The sequence below is a fragment of the Strix uralensis genome, chromosome 12, assembly GCF_047716275.1.
Source record: "Strix uralensis isolate ZFMK-TIS-50842 chromosome 12, bStrUra1, whole genome shotgun sequence".
NCBI lineage: Eukaryota > Metazoa > Chordata > Aves > Strigiformes > Strigidae > Strix > Strix uralensis.
The window spans coordinates 20,610,368-20,633,691 of NC_133983.1; the positions used below are offsets into that span (position 1 = coordinate 20,610,368).

Here is a 23,324-nt window from a genome sequence, read left to right on the forward strand (position 1 = left end):
AAAATGTTAGCAGATACATCTGTCAGATGTATGTCTCCTACAAAGATTTTACTAAAGATTCCTTTCCTTGTCAGTAAATGCTATGTTTCTCCCCACTGAAATTCTAACAAATGATCTCCGAAATCTGCAAAGTAACTGCACCATGATGTCCTGAAGTGCATAGTATAAATAGAGCATCTGTTAATTCATCTTTCCTATACATCTCTTGAAACATGCTGTCAGATAAATTGTGTCTGGCTACTTTGTGAGCAGCAGAATTCAAAATGCTACATGGCTGGTACCTTTGCACATTGCCACTTCTGCCCCAGCATGAGGGACCGAGCTCTGTATCCTCATGTAGCAGGGAGCACGCGGTGCTCCAGCCCGTGTGGGGCACAGGCTCTGGTGACAGTTCTAACCGACATCCCTGACCTATTTGTTTTGTCTTCTACTGTGTAGTAACTGATACTTGTACTTTCAATGCTGGAAGAGTTTGCCAGTTAGATGACTAGTCACACTAGCTCTAACAGCACTGCTAAAATTTACCATATGTTGGTTTTCAACACTTAAACATCTATTTCTCATCTGGGTCTACAGTGAAATGTATGTTAACCACTCGCATAGGATTTATGGTAGTTACTGATGTCCTTCTTAAAAGAAAAACATTGCAGTTTCTCTTTTTAACACTGTTCCTTGTCTTCATTTACCAGCTGTTTCTTATTTTATCAGTGGCTTTCCACCTTAATGTGTTCAGTATAAACCTTGAATATTTTTTTGCTGGAAAATCATAGTAGTCTTTTCAACCTAATGCATCAAACCACAAATGGCTCTCCTATCTGATCTGGCAAAGTATACACTTAAATTAAGACAAAAAGATTTCCCTAGAGGAGCCTTTCTGAAGCAATGCAAGCTATATACAAATAGCACAGTGTAGTAGATTATCCAGAGCAATGTGAATGTATATCCTAATAGGCCGTAGTGCTTTCTAACCTGTTATATAGCACTCTGCTCAGCATGCTCACTGGCATCCTGTTGTGCAAAATGTAGTTGAAAAGTTCTTCAGGAGAACCCTCAACTTGATTAGTCTGTCTCTGAATCCAGCCCGTTGTTTTCCAATAAAGATGTATCATGGTGTCAGGAAGGCAGCAGGATTTTCCCCCTGATTTCCTTGGTACACTGAAAGACGAATTACATGAAAGACCCTTAAATTTCTCTCAAACGTGTTTTTGTTTTCTGCTTTTGTTTGAGCTCCCCCCTGCCCAGTATTGATGTCCTGAAAGTAAAAGTTCAAAGCAAAGGGCAAACAAGGAAAGAATAGATCTCCATGAAAGAGCACAAGTTCTTTGCAAGCCATCATGCTATCTAGTATATAATCAGTGGTGGAACAAGGATAAAAAGATGAAATCTGTTTGAATCCTTCCAGCTACACAGAGGGCTGCTGTGCATGAGCACTGATTTATTTCCTAGGCTTAGTGCATATATACTCAAGAGATAAGGATTTAAAAAATGTTAATAGGGCACGAAATAGACCTTCAGTGATCACAGTATTTCATAGAACTTTGCAGATTTTACTATCTGTGTACCTCAAAATGTTTTAAATTAGCTAAGAATATTTAATCTATTACAAAAATTTTTTGTTGTTTCTTTCATTGACTGAAATTCTGCTTTTTACTGCCCTCTTTCTTCTGGAGGAATAACAAAAAACTTGTAGGAGTTTTTCTGTACATTCATTACAAGAGAAATGTGATTAAACTAGAGGGGTACTGAATTTTACTCAGACAACTGTTGATTGTCTGAGTTAATCCCCTCTACTGCTTATTTTTAAATATTTTATTTTTAGTAAAAGATAGAAAACATTTTAAAATAGAGTGAAAAAATCTGTCTGAGGGTCAGGGCCTGCCAGTCTATTTGGTGCAGCCCGTTTGCATGGCAGTTCTGTTTTCAGAGGAGTTTAGATTTTGTTTGTTAGCAAAAGAAACTCAAACTGGCAAGAGGAATGTAAGGCAGCTACATTAATGACGCCCTACCCCCTCTGGAACAGACTTATTTGATTGCTTTGAGTCTATTTTTTTATGAAACCAGTTAAATTGTTAAAAAATGGACAAATATGTGAAATTCCACCAAAATATTAGTGTTGGTGTGATTAATTGTCGTAGTATTTCTGACATAATCACCTGCACATTTGAAAATGTGATGGTTTCTATTGAGAAAATGAAACTCTGCCAGAGGAGGCTGGGTGAGACAGCAAAAGTCCAGAAGCCACTACATTGACATTAACCATTAGTAATTTTTTTTTTCTTATGTGTATAGAACTCCACTAATGAAATCACATTTGCAATGGGAAAGGTAGATGCTTCTGGTGTCTTTGTCCCTGTAACTTTGTGGGGTGTCTCCTTAAAGGTCAGAGAATGTCAGTCAGCTTCAGTTTTAAGTGAAAGCTGTTTATGAAGAAGAGGATGTAAGGACGTTGTTACGCCCAGCAAAGACAGACTGTTTCAGAAAAGTGTGTAGTAATTTGTTTTGTCTTCTAAAGAGGTTTGATAAAGAGCATCCTGATAGGAATTCTCTGGGTCAGAGTAAACCAGAGGATTTACATTGCATGTTTTTGTTTTGGGTCTTGCTACAGCCTGTTGATGAAACTAATAAATGATGCTCTGAAGAAGGGGCTTAAGCAGGATATGGGCATATTATTGAATTGCTGATGGGTTGGTGAGATAAGCAGGTAGCCCCTATTTAGTGGGAGCAAAAGGTGTTCAGTTATACAAATACTCTCTTAAAAATAATGTCTTTGGTTTTCTCTCAGGATGAATAACACTAGTTGGAAATTTCAGACAATGGCAAATCACTTATTTAGTATTTAAAATGTAGATGTGTAAAAACAGATGAAGGTACTTTGTGGGGAGACTGAAAATCGATTTTCTAGTCCAAATCAGTGAGGTACACCCCATCCAAAAGTTGCCATTAATCTGAGTTCACTTTGGACCCAGTCTTTTCGAATTCAAGCAGAACGGAAATATTAGTGACTTTTCAGTTGCAAACAAAATCGAGTGCTTCTAAAAAGAGCTGCAATAATAGAACTAATGGATTCCAATGAAGTTGGAATTCTAGTTGTGTTAAGTGTTGATAAAAGACTAGTGAATTGGGAAATGTTCAAATGGAGGGTCAGTGAGGACTGGCTGAAAAACACTGGCTATGGGGTAGTCTGTTAATTCAACACACTGAGGTCATTTTCAAAATCTTACATTTACATAGCTAATGTATTCGTAGACAGAATGCTTTAATGCAAGTAGAAGCAGGAAGAGTTGTATATATTGATTACCATGACCAAGATGACAAAAATTGCTGAAGAACTATGTTTTGTTCTTTACCGAAAGTAGGGTAGACTTGGAAGAAATGTGAACAATACTCCTTTAACTTTTTACAGTTAAGATTTTGGTTAGGCATTGAGATTTTGGTTTGGCATTCCTTGGGTATAGGACAAAGCCTGAAGTTGTAATGAAATTATTTGCCATCACTTACCACTGCATGTAACCTCTTAAGCATCAGTGGCAAATTGCCAACCAGTCAATGGGGGGCTTTCAGTTGGGCCTCCAGATTTTAAAGGATGTTGCCATCATTGATGGGTTTTTTCATAACTGCTTGCCAAGTGTAAATACGTGTGGAAGAGAAATAATCAGAAGGTGATCCTTTGCAAGCATGAAATGAAGAGGCTTGATAAAACTATTCAGCGACAGTGTGCAAATTAGAGCTGTGACCAAATTTACCTAGGCAATTTGAACTGTTAATGAAGAGTTAGTTTTAATTATTTTTTAAGTAAAGAGCTTTATTTGCTTTAGAAAATACTTAACAAGCAGAGGTGTGAAATCAACTTTCAGCTTTTTTATAATGACAGATCACACTTCTGTGAAAGGGTGCCTTGCAACTGGTAGTGACAGACTGAGATATTTAGAAAGCGTATGTTAACAGGACTGAAAAGCAAATTAGGAGTATTTGTTCTATGTAGTATTGTTTCTACATGTTGGATGACAAGTAGACTGAGAACAGGCTAAAGAATTCAGACCAGGCAACAGCAATCAAATCTCTAGTGTGAAATGCTTCAGTGTAGGTTATGTGAGACTGTTGTTTCTGTGACCGAGACAAACATTTAGAGTGATGCTGGAGTCCTAATGGACTCTATTTCTGTGTTTAATATGGAACCAATAATGGAAATTCTTCACAATCATGAGGAAAACTAGCTTGGTCAGGTGCCAAGGAATATTTTGTGAGAAAGAGTTTTAAGTACTTGAACGCATTTTTGCAGATACTGAAAGTGTTACTGTAGCAAAAACTGGAAGTGAACAGCTGTAATTTATCCTGTACAGAAGAACGAATTTGTCTTCTGTGTAAGTCCATTTTAGTGCAGCCACATCCTTTTCAGAATGATTTATCATACCCTGCTACTGAATTTCTGCAATATGCACTGTGGAGATATATAGACAGCACACAGAAGCATGCTTCTCTTTGGGAAGGAAAACCACAAACTCGCTTCTAACTTCAAGACTGGTCTAAACTGTATTTTAATCTTGGTTATCTGCGCTGGCAGAATTGTCTGAAGTGTAGATGATCGGCTCTGTCTTGAGCTAAAGCTGGAGCATGTCAGGCCTAAGTCATCTCCCACCAATATCCTGAAAAAAAAGTCACTCAGCCTTCCATGGAAGAGGGGCTTGGTCTTGTAGAGATGTAAATTTCAGTAAAATATACTTGATTTAATTGAAGCATCAGTAATACATAGAGAAAACCTGTTAAAATACTGGTGGTCCCAAACCCGAACTGCATCTGTTACATCAAAAAAAGTTTGAATAATGGTAGAGTAGAAACTTTCAGGGAAGAATCCTGATTATTTAACAAGGAGAAAAAAATTTGCCCTGAAAAAAAAAAAAAAAAAGAGTTCTTTTGCGGCTATTGGATATGATTATTAATCAGCTAGAAACTTATTTGTATAAATGAGCTGTAATTACATCAACTGACATACAGTGGAAAATTCTGGCAGTAGAAAAGATCTCCTGTACATTGTGTTACACATGTTTAAGTAGAGAGTGTATGAGATTTTATGTTTTTTTCTTTGTATGGTGGCTGTGTTTATGTATATATCCATTGATGTGTTCACATGTTGGGGCACTAGATAAATTCAGGGGGACTGTTTTGAATTAATTTCATATTTTGACCACAGAGAAAGAAATGAACAGTGACTGAGAAAGTGCCATTAGTTTGTTGCGTGGCAGTGTTACTTGAAATTTAGCTATCCCTTTTCAGTAAGCAAGCTGATGATAATGCCTGTGCAAAAGAGGAAAATTCATCACTGTAAATGCTAAAAATAATGAATTGCTAGAGGTAGGATCTCAGAAAACCATGGGCAGCCTCTATCATGGCTGCACATGAAGGAACTGCAGGCTGCTCCATATCCTGAGGTAGGCATAATAATCTTAAGCTAGCACAGAGACTTACATCTCAGCAGTTGCACTCCTGTTCATGTAATATAATTTCTATAAACCTGTGTTAGCACAGCATCAGGCTTAGCATCAGACATTGGTCAATTCACGTTGAAACTCAGTTATACTGTTATTATTCCAATATAGGGTTTTTCCTATAGGAAGGAGGAAATCAATACTTTTGTATCAGAATCCCTTCTACTTCAACAAGTCTTGAAGATACAAAATGCAGGAAGTTCAGATAGTCTGCTCTGGGGTTAATGTTACCTGTTGTTACTCTTCTTTCTGAAACTTTCACTGCAGCCAAAAGTTTTGGAGCAGTGAAGTTTCAGTACTGCTGATGGTGTGTTCGGTTGACGTAGTGTGCACATGAGCTCCATCGGTTATACAAATCTCATTCCCCAGCAAGACCTTTATTCCAGGGCAACTTGGCTGAGAGGCCTTGAATGAATTTAGGGTGCTTGATACGAGGCTCTGTATGTCTCTTTGTCTCTCATTAACAAGCAACTGTTGGTGTCTGTAATCTCCAATAAAGCACCTGTTCATAAAATACCATTATGCTATAGAGGACTCTGAGTCTTACAGAAACTTGTTCTTTGTTCTGACAATACCAGCTTGGTACTGAACTTTGTTTCTGACATGATTGTTCAAAACTTAGCACTGCTTTTACTTGTGTATGGAAAGGGTGAAGTAAATGAATCTGTCAACCTAAAAATCCACTTTTCATCTAAAAACTTAGAGTGATGGATTAGTCAAAAAATTGTTGCTTCCTGTTCTGTAACAAATTGATTTAGGCATAGAAGGCTTTTTTTTTTTTTTTAGGATGCCATAAATTGGAGAAAAACAGGCATTGTTTGTTAAAAGATAATTAGTATTTCTTTAATCTTTTTTTTTTTTCCATTGAGATTATGAAATGGCAAGATTAAGTGTTAACAGATATTTCATCAAACCTGGAAGCAGAAATGCAGCAACAGGAACAAACCCAGCAGAAACAAAGGTCTGGATTCTTTGATGAGATCTGTGTGGTCAGACTCCTGAATTCATGGGGAACTTTTTGGCATCGATTGTTTACCGAGGTCAAAAATAAGGTGGTCACCATAACTGTGTGGCTAAATCAAATATCTGAGCATATAAATTTTACGTAGAGTCACATTTCTTAAAAGTATGATTTAAATAATTGCTTGTGCAGCTGGGATATAAATAGGATTTCCAGTTACTGGAAATATCTCTTTCTCTCCCAAGGTTGGTTTATGGGATAGAAAAAAAACCTGACAAGAAATGAAGTTAAAATTCATGTTATTTTTATGTATATTTCCCCATTTTTTTCTTGGGGGAACAAGATATCTATTTTATATAAACTCTCTAATTTACCATATCTTGTTCATTTTTACTGTAAATAGTCTATTCAGTACATATTGTAGATCTTAATGTTATGAGATACCAGCAGGGCACTGTGATTCATTTCAGAAGCCACTAGCAACCTCATATCATTTATGTGGAAAGCTTACAAAAGTCAACAGTTAGTTTTGTCGGAGGGCATATGCTTTATTCTTAGATCTAACTGCTTGCATGGCTTTGACATTCCTGCTGTTCAACGGCACTGTCATGTCATTTGTAGGAGGAACAGAGTAAATTTTCATTAAAGGGAAAAATTGACAAAGGTTTGTTTATAACCTATAACTGTCAAGACAAGGTAGTGGGCTTGGATTTCCACGCTAAAAATAATGCAGACTCCAAACACCAGGCAAAATTAGTATTTTCTCATTGAAGAGTGGGAGGTGGAAATTCACAGCAGTAAGAAATAAAGAAAAATTGGAGTTTACTGAGACAGTAACAAATGACACAAAATTTGGTTTCATGGTTTTGTTTGTTTATTTTTTATTAGAATTATTTTCTAATAGAACACCATTCCTGGAAAGAATAATGATGTGCTCAGTAAAAGGAGACTAATATAATTTTTGTCATATTATGTTAATAGTCTGTGAAACTACTTTTGTTGTTACATATTAATTGCATTTGAAGGCATTTAGATGTCATCATGATACTTCACTCTTTAGCATGATCAGTTTGTTTCTTTTCCTTGTCTATTTGTATTATAGCAAACCTCAAAATATCTTGCTGAAGGCTCACTGTTCTTGGCACAGCATAAATACTTAGGAAGATGCTTTGCCCTTTCCCCAGACCTCATGATTTCCTACAGCGAAAGGCAGGAGTCTTGCCTTGCAAACACTCGTAACTGCAGCCTTATGTAGTGATGGACATGACTGCAGTTTCACAGGCTGCTGATGTCTTATCCTCCCCAGCAAGGGCATGTCAGCTCTGAATGGAGGGGAGGGAAGGACTAGGTGAGCTCCTACAACTTAAGTCTGCACTACCCATTACTGTGTGTATCCTAGTTCTGGGCAATTTATCACATTTTTGTACACATTTGTGTACTCGGATGTGCCTGATTACGCTCATGTACACAAAGCTGCAGCTTAGAAGTTTAGTGGAAAGATAGGAACATTTTTTTCAGTTGGTGTCAAACAGCTTGGTTAGGAAATTTTTTCCTGCTCAAAAACTTTTCTTGAACCCATTTTGATATGTTGGCATTCTGCCAACTAACCATAGATTAAGTAGAAACTATTAATCTTGCCTTTATGAATGGCGAGGAGGGTCCTATTTCATCTCTTATTAGGTATATATTTTTTGGTTGTTTTTATATGGAGAAAGTGCTCAAATTCTGAGCTTCTCGATCCTTTGCTAAGCATGCAAAAATGTTGCAGTGTGTATTTTGAAATAGAGTACCTTTCTTGTGGCTCAAGTCAAAGTCTTGAGCAGCTGGCCTTACTTTGCTAATTTGCCACACTAAGCTCTTCCTAGTCCGTTAGTAACATTCAGAATATGATTCAGAAATTTTTGCAGTTTGGTTGCTCAAATCTCTATATCTGTTGTTTCTCCCAGTAAAGAACGAAGTCTGTCTTATTTAGATATTTGGAGGAAATTCAGAATCTTAATGTTCTAATTGCTTGGAAAGACCTTGACTTCTACGGCTATTTCTTTATCTTGGAAATGTGGCTCCATCACAATCTATAGCTTCTTTTTTTTAATGAAAGCTGGGGTATGCTCTGTAATAACTATATCTTATTCTTTTCTTTTTTTTTGAGAACTAAGGCAATGAATTCATTATATTTTTTGTCAATAATTTCCTGTCTGCAGCTAGAGGACCTGCTGTCTCCTTTCTGACCTCTTGTTCTTTATGTACCTGAAGAAAATCATATTACCTGTCTTATCCTCTCCTGCAATCTTCTTTTCATTTTCCACTTTCTTGCATCTTTTTTTTCCCTTGCACTTTTAACTTCATTCCATAACCTTTCTACTCCCCCTGTCTGTCTTGATGTTTTAAGTCATTCACCTAGACTTTTCTTACACTCTTTGCAATTCCGTATTCAGACATACTGACCTGTTTTATGCTCTTTATAAATAGTGTTGCTAGGGTTATGCATAACCATCATCTAAGCATGAATTTGTTTTGTTATTATATAGAACTTTCCACTGTCTTTGCAAAAGCTGTACTGCTTTATCCATTCTAATCTGCTGTGTTCATAAATAAGTTCCTTTAGAAACCTGTGTTCTGGAAATTCTTGTCTTTGGATAACTTACTACGTGACCATACCCTTTCTTCGCTTTTTGTGAAACAGCCTACGTAGTTAATACATGATGCTAAGAAATTTCAGTGAAAAATTGAGTTTTGTTTCCATTTTAATGTATTTTAGACAACATATCTCTTCCATCAAATTATGGATATTAATGTAAGAAGTATATGATTGGCTGGAAATTCTTAGCATTTAGTTTATTAAAAATAATTCTAATACTTAATTCTGTCAATGCTGGAATTGTGGTCTGCTTAAAAGTGGTCAGCCTCAAAAAGGGAGCTGTAGCACGGAACACCTGATACAATATTTAGTTCTGTGACTTCAGAACTGTGGCTTTAATACTTGATCTCTCTAAAATTATTGTAAGATAGTGGGTCATAATTTAAAAGTTGTATATGTATGTGGTTTTGGCAAAAACACTAAACAGGTTTGTTATTTTTATGCAGAAGTTTTAATGTGGAGTGGCATGATATTTTTGCAAGATATGTGAAAAGATTTGTATAAAATTAAGAAATGAGCATGCTTCAATGATTCAATTTGTGCATTCTGTGTTCCATTGCACATGTTTCTGTAACATCATTAGAGGGAATTAGGCTACAACAAATCTCATCACTTAAGTATCATGGTCTAGTTGAATATGCAGTTAAGTTTTCTTCAAAATCCAATCTTTCTGCATCTGCTTTTTCTTGCAGCGAGGTTTAGGAGTCCTAATATGATGTAATTGTTTCATAGGCCCCCTCTATAGCATGTTCAATGTTGTGTATTTTTTCCATGTTTGTAGACGACTCTGAGGAAAAAAGGCAGTATGGACCATGAAGTCTCCATTATTAAAATGATATCATAATTACTTTCTGCTGCAAAAAGAAATGTAAAAAAAAAAAAAAAAAAAATGATTGGAGTCCAGGATCCACTTGCCTGTGTCATCTTCAAAGCTTTCTGGCTTTTTAAAATTTTAAGTCCACTGCATGATTCATCTGTTTCTCAGGCCCATGGATGAGGCAGATGACCAGTTGTAGGTGGATGATAGTAAAATTTTAAATTTTAGTCTGTGGAAATGAAATTAGAACCCTTTGTGGGTTATCTCCCACCCCTTCACCTCCCCCCCCAATATATTAGCTATCTGTCTGTTCCCACACTGATGGCAATTAACTATTCTTCAGTAGTGTGTAATGGGTGACTCTAGCAGCACAATTTGGCCCTGCAGCTAGACGTAAGTTAACAATTTGACTGATGCTGCATGGGCACAAATAGAATCCATTTTCCTCTTGCATCACAGATGAACTCTGTAGTGTTTACAGGAAATAGAATGTAAGAAAATCCGTGTTTTGTGAATATCTTTCTGACTGATAACATTTACCAATCAAACAATAAGAGACTAATTTATATACAAATTCACTTTGAAAAAATACAGCTGCCCTTCAGTCTGTTGCATATATGTGTGCATGCAGGTTGCTTTTCTGCTATACTTTGATTAAATACCTACAGATATGTTCAAAAGTATATGTCAATGCATAAGCACAAACGTATGATATCATAAACCTTAGCATATCCTAACATTTATATACAACTACTTTGTCTATTCCACTCAAATCTTGCTTCTATTGCCGTCAAATGGAAATCTTGTTTCCATGCTTGAGAGCATGAAATTGCTACTGCACTATCATTATTTCTTAATTACAGTATTTCTAAGTTATTTGTGGAGACTGCAGTCATGCTGAACCTTAGGGATCCTACTCTCACCATCTGAAATGTTACCTGTCCCAAGAATTTAAAATGTGTCAGAGCCCCAGAACTTGTGTGAGAGTTTGACTGATGCATTGAGTTGTTTTTAATCTGACTTCTGGGCTTTTTTTGATCCACATCATCTGAACTTTTTTGTTCTTTTTGGCAGTTATATATTTATCTCTTTTAAATGAAAATATGACAGGACTCGATAGGTGGAACTTCAAGAAAACCACTAACTGTAATGAAACTCATAAAAATGTAAGAGTTGGAAATGCTACATGTTGCAAGCAGAGCTGTGAGAATCTCCATTTTTCCCTTTATTAGTCTTTTGTGGTGAAAACGTTCATGGAAACAGGTGATCCTTCTGTATTCACATTTTTCCTTCTTTAGATCTTTTTCAATACATAATAACAAATGAGTGAGAGAGGTGTAGGGGACTACAGTTATAAATATTTAGAGAGTGCTGTGTGAAGAGACTTTAATATGGAAATTTATTTGGCATCATTTTGTTAACATGTAGATTATAAAAGTCTTGCTGTATTTGTCCTGGTTTACTCAGGTCATTACTAATTATTTCATAATTAGACGTATTCCTTAAAATGAAGCTATATTTATGTGAATGTCTGCATTTTTTATTTTCTAGTAGCTCATTAACAAGAGCTGTGACTTAAGTTTAAGATTTTTCAGCAGATAATTTGTTTATATCGTTCATGTAAACTCACATGATGGATCTTTTTGTTTTGAGGTACTTTGTTCAAAATTTCTCTTTAGAGGATAGAACAGGTCTCAGTAGTTACTGGCAAAACTCATGCAGCCGTGTGACTAGAAGTTTACAAGGACAGATACATTAACTGTGATCCTGATCCTTTTGAAGTTACCCCATAAGGACATTTTTCTCAGAGCATTTCTATCATATTTGAAACATTTTGTCTGAACTTGTTAGACTGCTGGCAGCAGGAGCAGGGGCTGGTAAATATTATGCTTCGATCTCTTCTGATCTTCCAATACTAAAATGTAGAGGATCATAAAACAGTCTGGTTGGGACTGAAGGTTTCTGAGTGGGAAAGCACATGGGTAAAATATTGGAGAAGGTGGTATAGAGCCAGAAGAACTCTGTCTGAAATGGTTATATGCATGAGAGGCTTGGAGAAATATTAATTATGATTTCTTATAGTTTTTGTCATTAGCATGTGTTATAGTGTACCTTTTTGTGCAGTTGTATTTGCAGTTTAAATTTGCAAAATAGAGAGTTCGTCTTCGCAGAATTCATCCCAACCTTTGCTCTGGCGTTATTCTTAGTATTTATTTTACATAATGGTAATTCAGATATCTGAATGCAATGCATTGAAAATCTCTATTATCTATTTAAGGCTCTATTATTCTATGTATTTCTTAAATGTATTATGTATACATAATACACAGGTGATGTGAATACAGATTACAGATTTTATTTGTGGATGGGAACAAGTAAAGCTTGTTGTTATATTTCCATTAGTTTTAGAAGGTTTAATAGCGTTAAATAACAGAGTTATGATTTTCTACTTCAAAGTTACTAAAAGGGAGGATAACCATGACAGTTTTAAATTACCTATTTTTCTTGTTATCTAAAACAATTTGCAAAAAACTTCCATTTTTTTCCTTGCTGCTAGGGAAACCTAGTGGAGAGGACAAAAAGGGAGTAAAGAAATTGTTCTAAAAAGAACATATATTCCCGAAATGCTATGCAACTTTACTGTATTTTACGTTTTCCCCTCTAAAGAGAAGAGAAGCCATTTGATATGGAAGAATACCCTACTAGCTAGCCATTCTATTGGAGCTTCTAGTTTCCCCGTGATCAGTGTGACAATTGCCCCCCACTGTATACAGAGAGACGTGAGTTTCATTCAAGAGTCTTGGCAGTCACAGGTCTGAAGGCCTTATTCCCAGCAACTGGAGTTTTTCCTCAGAGAAGGCTGCAATCTTTGTCTCAGTCAGAAATCTAGAGCTTCCAATAGAGACTGGGAGAAAAAAACAGCAATTTCAGTACTTGTCAGGCCTAAAGTGTTTCTAAGTTCAAATCTTGGGATGTGAAAATTTGTGCTGTGTGGTCTTCTACAGGGTGTATGTAATGACGTTGACCTTATTGAATGGTGGATCTGCTGTACATGAAACCAGCAAATTAAAGCACAATCTGCTATGTTTATAGGCTTTAAGAGCCAGCAAACTGTTTCTCCAAATATGTAATTTACTTGTCATTCAGCTTTGCAGAACACAGATGTGACAGTACAGAAGTAGAAGACTGTAACTGCATTTGTAACCTTTAATATATTAACAATTCAATTTGAAAAACACACTGCATTTTTTTCAGGTTTTAAATTGCAAAATTAACATTCACTATTAATTTTAAGGTACTAAGTCATCTAATGATAGTGATATTCAGTTTCTGTTAAACCTACTTGCAATTGATATTTGCAATGTATTTATTAAAGAAAATGCTTTAAAGGAATTGAGGTGTTTGAGGATATGCATTTAATTTTATTCTGTTTCTTTATTGGTAACTTTGATCAGTGCTGTGCTTTCTACCTCTACCACATGCTTTGAACTTGTAGATGCAAGCGTATAAATAATTTCCCATGTCAATTCTTGGCTGATCCACCCAGGCTGAAATATGAAAAGCAAGTTGTCTCCAAAATTCTAGTGAGTGGGATTAGTGAATTGATTAGTTGAATTCTGAATTAAAATTGCAATTAAAGGCAAAATTGTATCTCTTAGAAAGGCTTCAAGTCATTTCCCCAAAGTATAGCAGTCAGATTACAGACTTGACAAAGGTTTGTATTGTGAATAAAAGCTGTTATCAATAGCCTTTTTTTCTGTTTGTAAATCAAACTCTTAGAATAGTAGCAATTAGTAAACAAAAAAGATATGATGTATTTTTTTGCAGTTTTTCACCTTACAGAGGAAATTCCATTGATTTTTGAAAATACTGAAGATCTGATTCACTGAAAATAATTACAAATAAATGCCGTCTGTAGCACATAATGATTTTTTTCCAATAGATTCTGCTCAAAGTATTTAAAATGACAGTGTGGGCATTGTATATTCAATTACAATTAGTATTTGCAGTGTATTGATATATGCTTTGTTCCAGCAGTCTCAGGGATACTTCAGGCATACCCATTTGCATTTGAGACTAAACTGGAACCTTCCCTTATGACAGATAAAGTGCCAAGAATTTTATAAGCATGTTTATTCCTAATACTGGCAGTATTTTGCTATCCTGTTATGAAGTTTCCCCCTTTCTTCCTTCCTTATGTTTTGTTCTGGGCTTTGTCATCACTTATTCTATTTCCACCATTTATCCTTCTCAGTCCATATATGATTGTCCAATGTTATTGGAAATGATGACAGAACCTGACCTTTTGATCTCTGCAGTTCTTGCAAAATATGCACATTTTAATCACCTCACCCTGCAGACATGAAGAGCACATTCTAATCCCCACAGAAGTAGTTTTAGTGATTTAGTAGATGCTACTCCTCATACAGCATCAGTAGTGACTCAAAGCCGCACCTACGTTGAAGGATCCTTTGCTTCTGCTGATATTGTCATTTGGATTATGTGAGAAGCTAATGTGCTGATATTAGCTACGTAATTTTAATTTTTGCTATTCGGCACCATAAATTATGGTATTTTATGACAAATGTAAAAGGTATGATTTGAACCAATTATGAATTCTGCTCTGAATCCCAAAACTTTTGAGAAGCATGTAATTATGGTCATATTCACCGGGTCAATTTTCTTTTATCTTTTCACAGAGAATGCTAGGACATACTTATGAAGCTTATGAGCATAATTTTAAGCTAGGCTTATTCAAGCTGCTTATTAATGAGAATGTTTTCCTTTTCATAACACAAAACTTGTCCTGTGTGAGCAGCATGGAGAATTTACCAGCTTCTACACAGGCTATTTTTTATCCTAAACAGGAATGAAATGGGGGAATTAGGATGGTAGGAAAGGAAGCCAGAGGTTCTTTACAATTCGGAGCTGAAATACATTATTTTCAAAATACAAAAACCCCAAAGCACTTAGTATTTAAGTAACTCTACTGCTCATTGATTTCACTTAGTATTAGATTTTTAGTTACCAAGAATCTCTTAAAACAAGATTTAGCTCTTTAAAAGATGTGGTAGATTATCTTCCAGTTTTCTGTATTTTATATGACTGTGTATAGATTTTTTCTACAGCTTTTTTAGGGTTAAATATGCAGAGAAGTAAATGCTCATTTTTTTCCTTGTGAAGCCAGTATTTCAGTTTCACTTGTCTGTTGTGTTAGATTTGGTTCTATCTTTTTCCTAACAGTTGTTAGGGAATTCAGAGGATTTAAATAACCATTTTCTTAAAGGTGTTAGGATCAGTTTTCTTTCTTCACTTATACTGTCACCTTAATCTCACAGATTTGCTGCTTAAAGTCAGATACTAGTGCACTTACTAGTAGTAAATGCTGACTTATTTTATGACTAATACCAAGTGGTTTAAGTCATGCATGCATTGCTCAACAGTGGTGAGGCTGGCAATGGAGTGATAGGTGTTTTCGTCTTAATACCTGTCTTCAGGGTAGCATAATTGCATCAACAGTCTGATACTGAACTGAGACTAATCACTGTCTAACTGCTTCCCATTGAGACTGTAGTATATTAAGACAAAACCAAATAATTTCAGTAGGACTGTTCAGGAGATAGGATTGAACTTCTAATATGAAAAAGGACAGAAGAAATAGATCATTCCAAATAAAACCTGCTAACAAGCAGTGATTTATTGCGTTAAATGTGGTGCTTACTAATAGACATGATTTCTTTTTCTATATATGGTATTTTTTGCTGTATAATAATTTTCATTGTTGATGAGCAAATAAGTATAAAAGTGAATGTAAAATTTGGGATGTAAAAAATGGGATGTTCACATTTTTAGAGCTTTTCTATATGGAAATGATTACAGAATGTACGGTGCAGTAAAGAATTTGGCTAGTTGCATTTGAAATCTGTGTAGCTCTGACAAGCACAGTTGTTCAGGAAACTAAGTTCTGGTGTTATGTCTCAGATACATACAACACATAAGGTGCCAGGTCCAATTAACAGTCTGATGGTGGTAAATCCATTATCCTTGGAAAGAGAGTCCACCATCAGGAGACATTAATTCAATGTGACACCAACTGGGGTGTTTATATACAGCTAATTGCAATGTCAGACATTCTGCTCTAATTGAGTTTAATTGTGGCAGAATTGGAGTTAATTAAAAGTTAATGGTATAGAGCACATCATGTTGTTATAAACTATGGGTACATGTTTCATATCCATATTATTGTTATTTAAATGGTGCTTTCAATTACTGTGCCTCATATTGGCACTTTGGAAATGCACTGTAATTGTTTTCACATCACTGAAAGTTTTTGTTCTGGGTAGGCATGTATAAATGAGTTTATTTTTTAAAAACTTGACACAGTTTAGGTTGGTTCATTATATCACAATGTAAATGTCATATGTGATGTTTCCAATCACCTTGCTAAGGAAAGGGTTGACTTTACGAGAGTACTAGTAAAACAGGAGAAGAAAATTCTAGTTCACCTTAAGAGAAGAATACTATTTTTGACATTGTCCATCATACTTTGATAAGGAAATCTCAGGTTCCTCATCTCTCATGAATTCATCTTTTTCTAATTGTGTCTTATCTCTGGCTGTTCTGTCAGCATCTCTTCTGATGAATCTCCTTTCTGTGGGATTTTCCCTGGGCTGTCTTGACCACTTTCTGTCTGTGCACCCCTAGTCTCCTCCTTTGACTTCCAATTATATATACACTGACAGCTCCATCTCTATCCTGACCTCTCTCTTGATGAAGGTTTGTATCAAAATGTTTCTGTTTGACATGCCCTCCTGGGTGTCTTGCTGCCAATTTAGAAATAATCATTGCATCTTCCTGTCAATATAGGCAACCCAACCATCCTCTTTCCAGTCAACCCAATACTGTCATCTTTTGTGCGTGCTCCACACACACTTGCCATGTCCAAGCCTTTCAGATCTTCCTCCATTATAACTACAAACTGATTTGATCCTTGCATCCCTCATCCAGGTCCTAGTCTTCTCAATCTTAACATCTTTTCCAGCTTTTCTGGAGCACAAATGCCTTGTACCTCCTGTTCATTGTAAATGAAGCTGCTGTTATCTCTACTACCAGGTACTTGTACCATGGTACCACAGTGTTCTATCCACTGCATTTCTTCTTACTGGATTAAATTCAAAGTATTCCTATATTGAAACTTTGGACAAGTTTGTCTTTCCCAGCTATTGCTCTGCCCTTGGTGAACACTTACTTATCTTCAGCTCTTACCAGTTGTTTAGCCACTACTCACCTTTGCTTCTCACTTGAGCACTTTCTTTGGGAATGCACCAGACCTGCTCCTTATATCATGGCTCACACTAGCATTGTGCTTTGTGTGAGTGGTGTGAGATGCAAAACACCTTTGCTGCTTCTTTAATGCATTCAGAAGATAATGAAAATATATATGGGAGTCCACTGGTCTAAGACTTGTCTTCTAATGCATTTTTCAGTATTTATTAAGATGAACTCTCAAATGAAATCTATAGTTCTTGGTTCACAGGAAAACTTACATAGAATGACTTAATACAGGTTTTTGTCACATTATTTTTAAAATCTTTTTGCAAGATGTTAGAAATTACCAATGTTTCATGAGGAAGCCCAGCAAAGTGTTTTCAGAGAAGCCAGATGTACATTTTGTTATTTGGAGGAAACATAATATAAATTTTGAGCTTTCCCAGCTTACGTATTGGATCAATACAAGCATTTTATCCTATTGAATAACAAAGATTATTTCAGGATTGTTTCAAGGACAAGCACTGTGACTTTATTATTCTAGCACTGTCAACGAAATGTTACAGGAAGCTTCAGCTAAGTCCGAGGATAGTCACTTGCTCATGAGTTGTTCTCACTGCAGAAAGGATGGGGTCAGTCTTGTATAGTCATCAAAAAAGCAGTTGTTTGGGCTCTCCACTGCTGAACTTCTGGTTTTCAAATTCCAGTTTTGTTCTTTATTGCTTAGTGCATTTTTATGAAACATGAAACACTCAGGAACATCTAACGTCAGTCAGCTTCTAATTCAATTAGTCTTCCTGTGTTTTTCTATTTCTTGCACTCAGTTTTTCATTGGTAGTTTATTCTAATACAAGACCTTTAGAACTGATTAACTACCGGGGATACTGTGGCATGATACAAGAACTCGGGTCCCTTTTAAATCTGGTTTTGTGGTTCCTTACTAGCAGCCATCACACTATTTTCTTTTCCCTGATCATGTGCAAACTCTCCAACATTAACAGGAATGATGTGTATCTAAGGAAAGATGAATGATGTTGACCTTAGGCTGAGCAGCTGATGTTAGTTAACATGTCAGGAGGGATATATATGTGATCTAGTACCTTTTAAAAATGTAATATTTCTTTGTTATGTTTGGAAATTAGTCTAAACTTCCCCTTATCCTTACAGTCTGTTACAGGGATTGCAAAGTTTTGGCATTTGACTGATGTGAAATGTAACAACTCCCTTATTTTAACCTTTGATCCAGGCTGCTTTTAAAACTGATCAAGGACTAGTTTGAAATTTAGCATCCACGCTTTGATAAACGTATGGAGCCATGAACGTGTATTTGTGGTTAAAACAGAGGATCTTTGCATTCAGTGGGAAAGCAGTGAGGTACTTTGTCAAGCAATAAGGTGGCAAGTTGTCTAGCTTACTTTGTGATTAAAAAAGTTTATAGCTTTAGATAGAAGAAAGGTCTTACATACTACTCCAATACTAAAAATATATTCTTTCACCTTAAAAAGCATAAGGAACTTTGAATTAAAGATAATAAAATTGTCCTGTTTTTCCATGTCCCAGAAGTTTTCCAGATGGTTCTTTTCTACAACATTGTGAAGTGGCTGCATATATATAGGAATATAAATGGGCTGTTAGGATCTTCTTTGCTTCCTCATGTATTTTTTCCTTCACATGGCTTGTTTAGAACTGTCCAAACACAACAAATGTAATGATATGAAATGCTTGTTTCCAAAAACTATGGTTCCATGTACAAATCGGGGATTTTGGTATGACCATGTTAATGCAAGACAGGTAAATGTTATTCTAAACATATAGATGAATAAATAATGCTGTATTTAAGAAGGCTCTTTAGTACATCACTTTCTCAGCATAAAATTACTGCTTTTCGTCAGTTTTAAGTAGGCTAACACTTTGCTCTATTATCTTTATTTGTTGTGGGCCTGTAGTTTTCTCAATCCTTTATTTTGTAAAGCTAAATAGCCTGAAAAAGGCAGAATGTTTCAGTAACAGATAGCATAGCCACTTAAAACGATTCCAATGAGAGGAAATTTTGGCATTGCAGCTGCCTAACAGAATTTTGTCTTCTGAAAAATTTTGTATTAATCTTTTTGCTAAAGTAAACTGTTTTCCATGTGGAAATTAACTAGCATGGTATCAGGAATCTGAATTTTCAGAAGACACCAGTGAGAGATACTACTAGTTTTTTAGACACTATCACACAACAGGGCAACAATATAAAACAAGCAACAGAAAAAAGACCTGGTAACAACTATACTTGCAGATTTCCCTAAAGCTGAGAAGTCTTTTCATTGTACGACTTTGCTTAACATTAAAAACTGACCCGAAGAAATTAGTAAAGTCCAAGGTGAAAAAGCTGTCATAGTTCAAAAAGTACAGTGAGGTTCTCCATCTCCGAGTACTAAAACTGGACACGGTGGGCAGGGAGTAGATCTGTATTCAAATCTTGTTGTTTAAATTACCACAACCAACAGATCCAGGTTTTGTTTGGTTTTTGAGAGAGACTTTTTATTGGGTCATAAGTGCATCTAATAAAAGACAGTTTTTGTCCTTGTCAGGCTCCAAGTATTTTCTGTGCTCAATTCCAAGAAAAAAGTAGGACAGTTTTACTTCAAATCTCTGGATGATGCTGGATCCAACATGTGGGGTAATGAAACAACTGACCTTCTCTGTAGAGTGAGTTGATGTCTATATGGTAATAGATACATTTTTAAAAGCCTCATTTGTTGGTGAGAGGCTCAGTTTCATTCCATCTGCATTAGGCTTTGATTAAAGCCCATTCTAATTTATACTCTCTGACTCTCTGTGAGTTTAAAATTGTGCTTTTGGTGTGTATAGAACGACTAACTTCCATAGGTCCCACCATGTAAACTATCTCTTGACAATAATACAGGCTTTCTTCTGAATTGTAATCTCCTCTGAGGGGAAAGCCAGTGAAAACTGTGTCTTTTTTAATATGATTCTTGTAAACAAATAAAGCATGTAGAGGTTGAGTAGGACCAGTATATACGAGCAGCCAAGCTGCAGTAGACACAAATCAGCTACTATGGAAGAGGAGAGATGGAGTTTTCCACTGAGTATTTGTAAGCATCTCTAATAATGGCAAAAAAAAAAAAAAAATCTCGATTATAAGAAGTCCTCTTCTGATTTCTTAAAGTATATGGATAAGATGTGCAAGAGAACTCTTAGTTAAAGTCCACTAAACAATTTACACTGTAATATTTTATGATTGTAAGAGGTTTGAGGGATTGTATTTTGGGAATTTAAGTAAGGAGATCAGTAGTTAGAATCTATGGGCAAAAAAAGCACCTAAGAAAACAGAAATTTATGTTAGTGGCAGTAAAATTAATGCTGCAAATATCTTGTGTTAGGAGCAGCAGTGGTGGAACCCAGTAGAGGCCACTGAAATGAAAATTTTGTGATCATATTATGAGGCTTGGGGGAGACCTAATGAAAACAATACTAATAATAGAAGAATTCTGGTGATTCTTTAAAGTCTGCGTATTTGAAATTATACTGGGATTGATTATACTCTGCAACTTAACATTCAGTCATGCAGGGGAAATTAATTGTTAATGCTTTTGTTTACGAGGGGGAAAAAATGTCTAAGATATTAAAGTATATATAAAGAAAGTCTAAGATATTAAAGGTACAAAAGGCTGATCCAAGTTTATGCCAAAGTAGGACAGTTACAGTATAGTGTATGTTTCAGAATTTCTTTCTCTACTCTAAAATTTAGCTCAGCTTTGACTTAAATAATGAATCATTATAGAAAATGCATGTCTTTAACAAGTCATTTCCAGAAAAATATCAAGGAATCTGACTAGGAAGAAAGGCATGTCCAGAGGTTATGAGTGCTGTGGAAATAGATGGAAAGTGTTTGCTACTTCTTCATTCATTACAACATTGTAGAATTTTAACATGACTTTGTGCAACACTATAAATGGAAGTAGCTGTCAAAAAGATGGCATAATGGACCACCAAAACAAAAACCCATGTCAAGAAATATACCATTCTGTTTTTTTAATGAAAAAATGGAAATACTTGATAATGCTTCAGGTGGAATTCTGCTGTTGTAAACTAGCCGTATTAACAGGTATTTGTTCTTCCTCTTTCATCCCTCACCCTCGAAACTACTTGTTTAAGTATTTTTCTTTTTTTTTTTTTTATGGTTATAAAACAATTCTGTAATATTTTTGTAGAAAAATTTTTACAAGTGTAATTTTCTTGGGCTTTTGCAGTGGAATAGATATGACCATGCTCCTGATTTCTGTATTTTCCAGAATATCCATTTATTGCATTACCCAGCTTCAACTTCTGCCCAAGTGTGATTGTTACCAGAATAGTTTCTTGTGAAGAGGAAACAAGAATGAAAACAGATGGGATGTGAAATATACTTAGCTGCTATGGGCTCAGAAAAACTTTAAAAAGTTTCATAAATTAAATCCCCAGCTCTTTGATGTTAAGATTAAACCAGGTGGTTTACAACAAGCTTGAAGTAATATCCAAGCTGCCAATAAATCCCGTATGGGAAGATCTTCAGTGAACTTCAAGGGAATGAGCCAATTTCTTGTCTCACATCTGATGAAGCAGTGTGGTATAAGTGGTAGTTGCTAAGAAGTTCCCATGTTTTGCCATCTGCTTCTGCCAAGCAGTAAAAGTTTCCCTTTCACCACACTTTGGAACTCCACGCATGAAGTCCTGATGCTTTTCAGCTCCCTTAGCTCTGTCTTCCTTTCTCAGAAACTTGAACAGAAAAGGTTTGACATCTTTAATTCGGACTTTGGTTTGGTTTTGTTTCTCTGTTGCAGTAACTTGTTTTTCTAATTGTGTAGAAAGGCAATGAATTCTCTTATGGATCATTTATGTCTCAGATTGTGAGAGAGACTAATAGTCTCAGTAACACAGAGTGGCTCCTGCTGTGACAGCCAACCGTCAGGATCCTGTGGCTTGGGAAATAGTCTTTTTGCTCTTATTTGTCTGCTTTTTGCATTCTCATTTAGTTGTAGTCTCAGCCACAGCAAACCTCTCCTTGCAATCTTGTGTATTATTATTCACTCGGAAGAAATATACAGCAGCATGAAAACAAAATTGTCTTTTTGAAATTGATTTGGATTGTTCTTTTTTTTTTTTTTTTTGTCCAACCCATTCCAAGTCCTTTATAAGATACTTAGTAATACAAATATTAATACTTGAGCTGAACTTAGCTGCTTTAGTTGTTCATGGTCTCAAAAAAGAAGCAGTAAAGGAGAGATGAAAGAATTTTTTTGAAGTATACATATGTTGGTTTTGCATAGTCATGTCAAACCTGGCAATGGTTACCATTGGTTTTCTTCCGAATTCCACTGGAATGGTGTAATTTATGGATTTCGTGAGGTACACTTAAAAATAAAGCTTCCCTTAGAAATTCTTTTTAGTATAGAAAGACTGGTATAAAGAGTGTGTTTCCATCATTTTGCATTTAGCTGGAGAACAGTCTTTCTTCCTGTTTCTATAATTGCCAAAAGAAAATTGTAATCCTCGATTCTTAGACACTTCTACCACTTAGATTCTTCTGCCACTAGCAAAAAATCTTTACAGCAGTCTCTCACTATGCAAATTGATGGAGTAAACCCAGGTGATGGCAACATTATTTCTCAATGCTGAGAAGTTTAAAATATTGCTGCCTTCTGTGTCTATTCTGCGTGTCAGAATTTATTCAAAAAATTAAAATATTTTCTGGGATCAAAGCGCCTTAGTTTTGGTCCAAACAGGTTAAGAAGAAATGGTCCTCAAGGAGTCTTGAACTAGGAATAGGCAGTAATTTACCTGAATAGTCTTTCCTTTTGTTGGTTAAATATTTACAAAACCAAAAAAACCTATCCCCCTAATTAAATCCCTCAAAGAAAACACTACCACTTTTCTTAGGGCCCCATTTTTCACCCTTGGGGAACTAAATTTTAATATTGTTGATAGACTGAAGTGCATTTAGCTATTGAAAGTAAGAGGTGTAGTTTCTGTAGTTGTTTTCTGAGTGTCGTGACCAACAACTTTACCACTGACTTAATGCCGTAGCATTAATAGAAGGTGTCAAGGGAAACTGAACTGGGACATTTGTCTCATGCACACTGCAAGACTGATCTATGGCTGACAGTTGAT

General features: G+C 35.7%; 1 protein-coding gene across 5 annotated transcripts in view; it reads left to right on the forward strand.

Annotated features, from left to right (window-relative positions):
• Nucleotides 1-23,324, forward strand: part of CDH13 (cadherin 13) — a 516,835-nt gene that overhangs the window by 241,615 nt on the left and 251,896 nt on the right. The gene's annotated exons all lie outside the window — the stretch shown is intronic.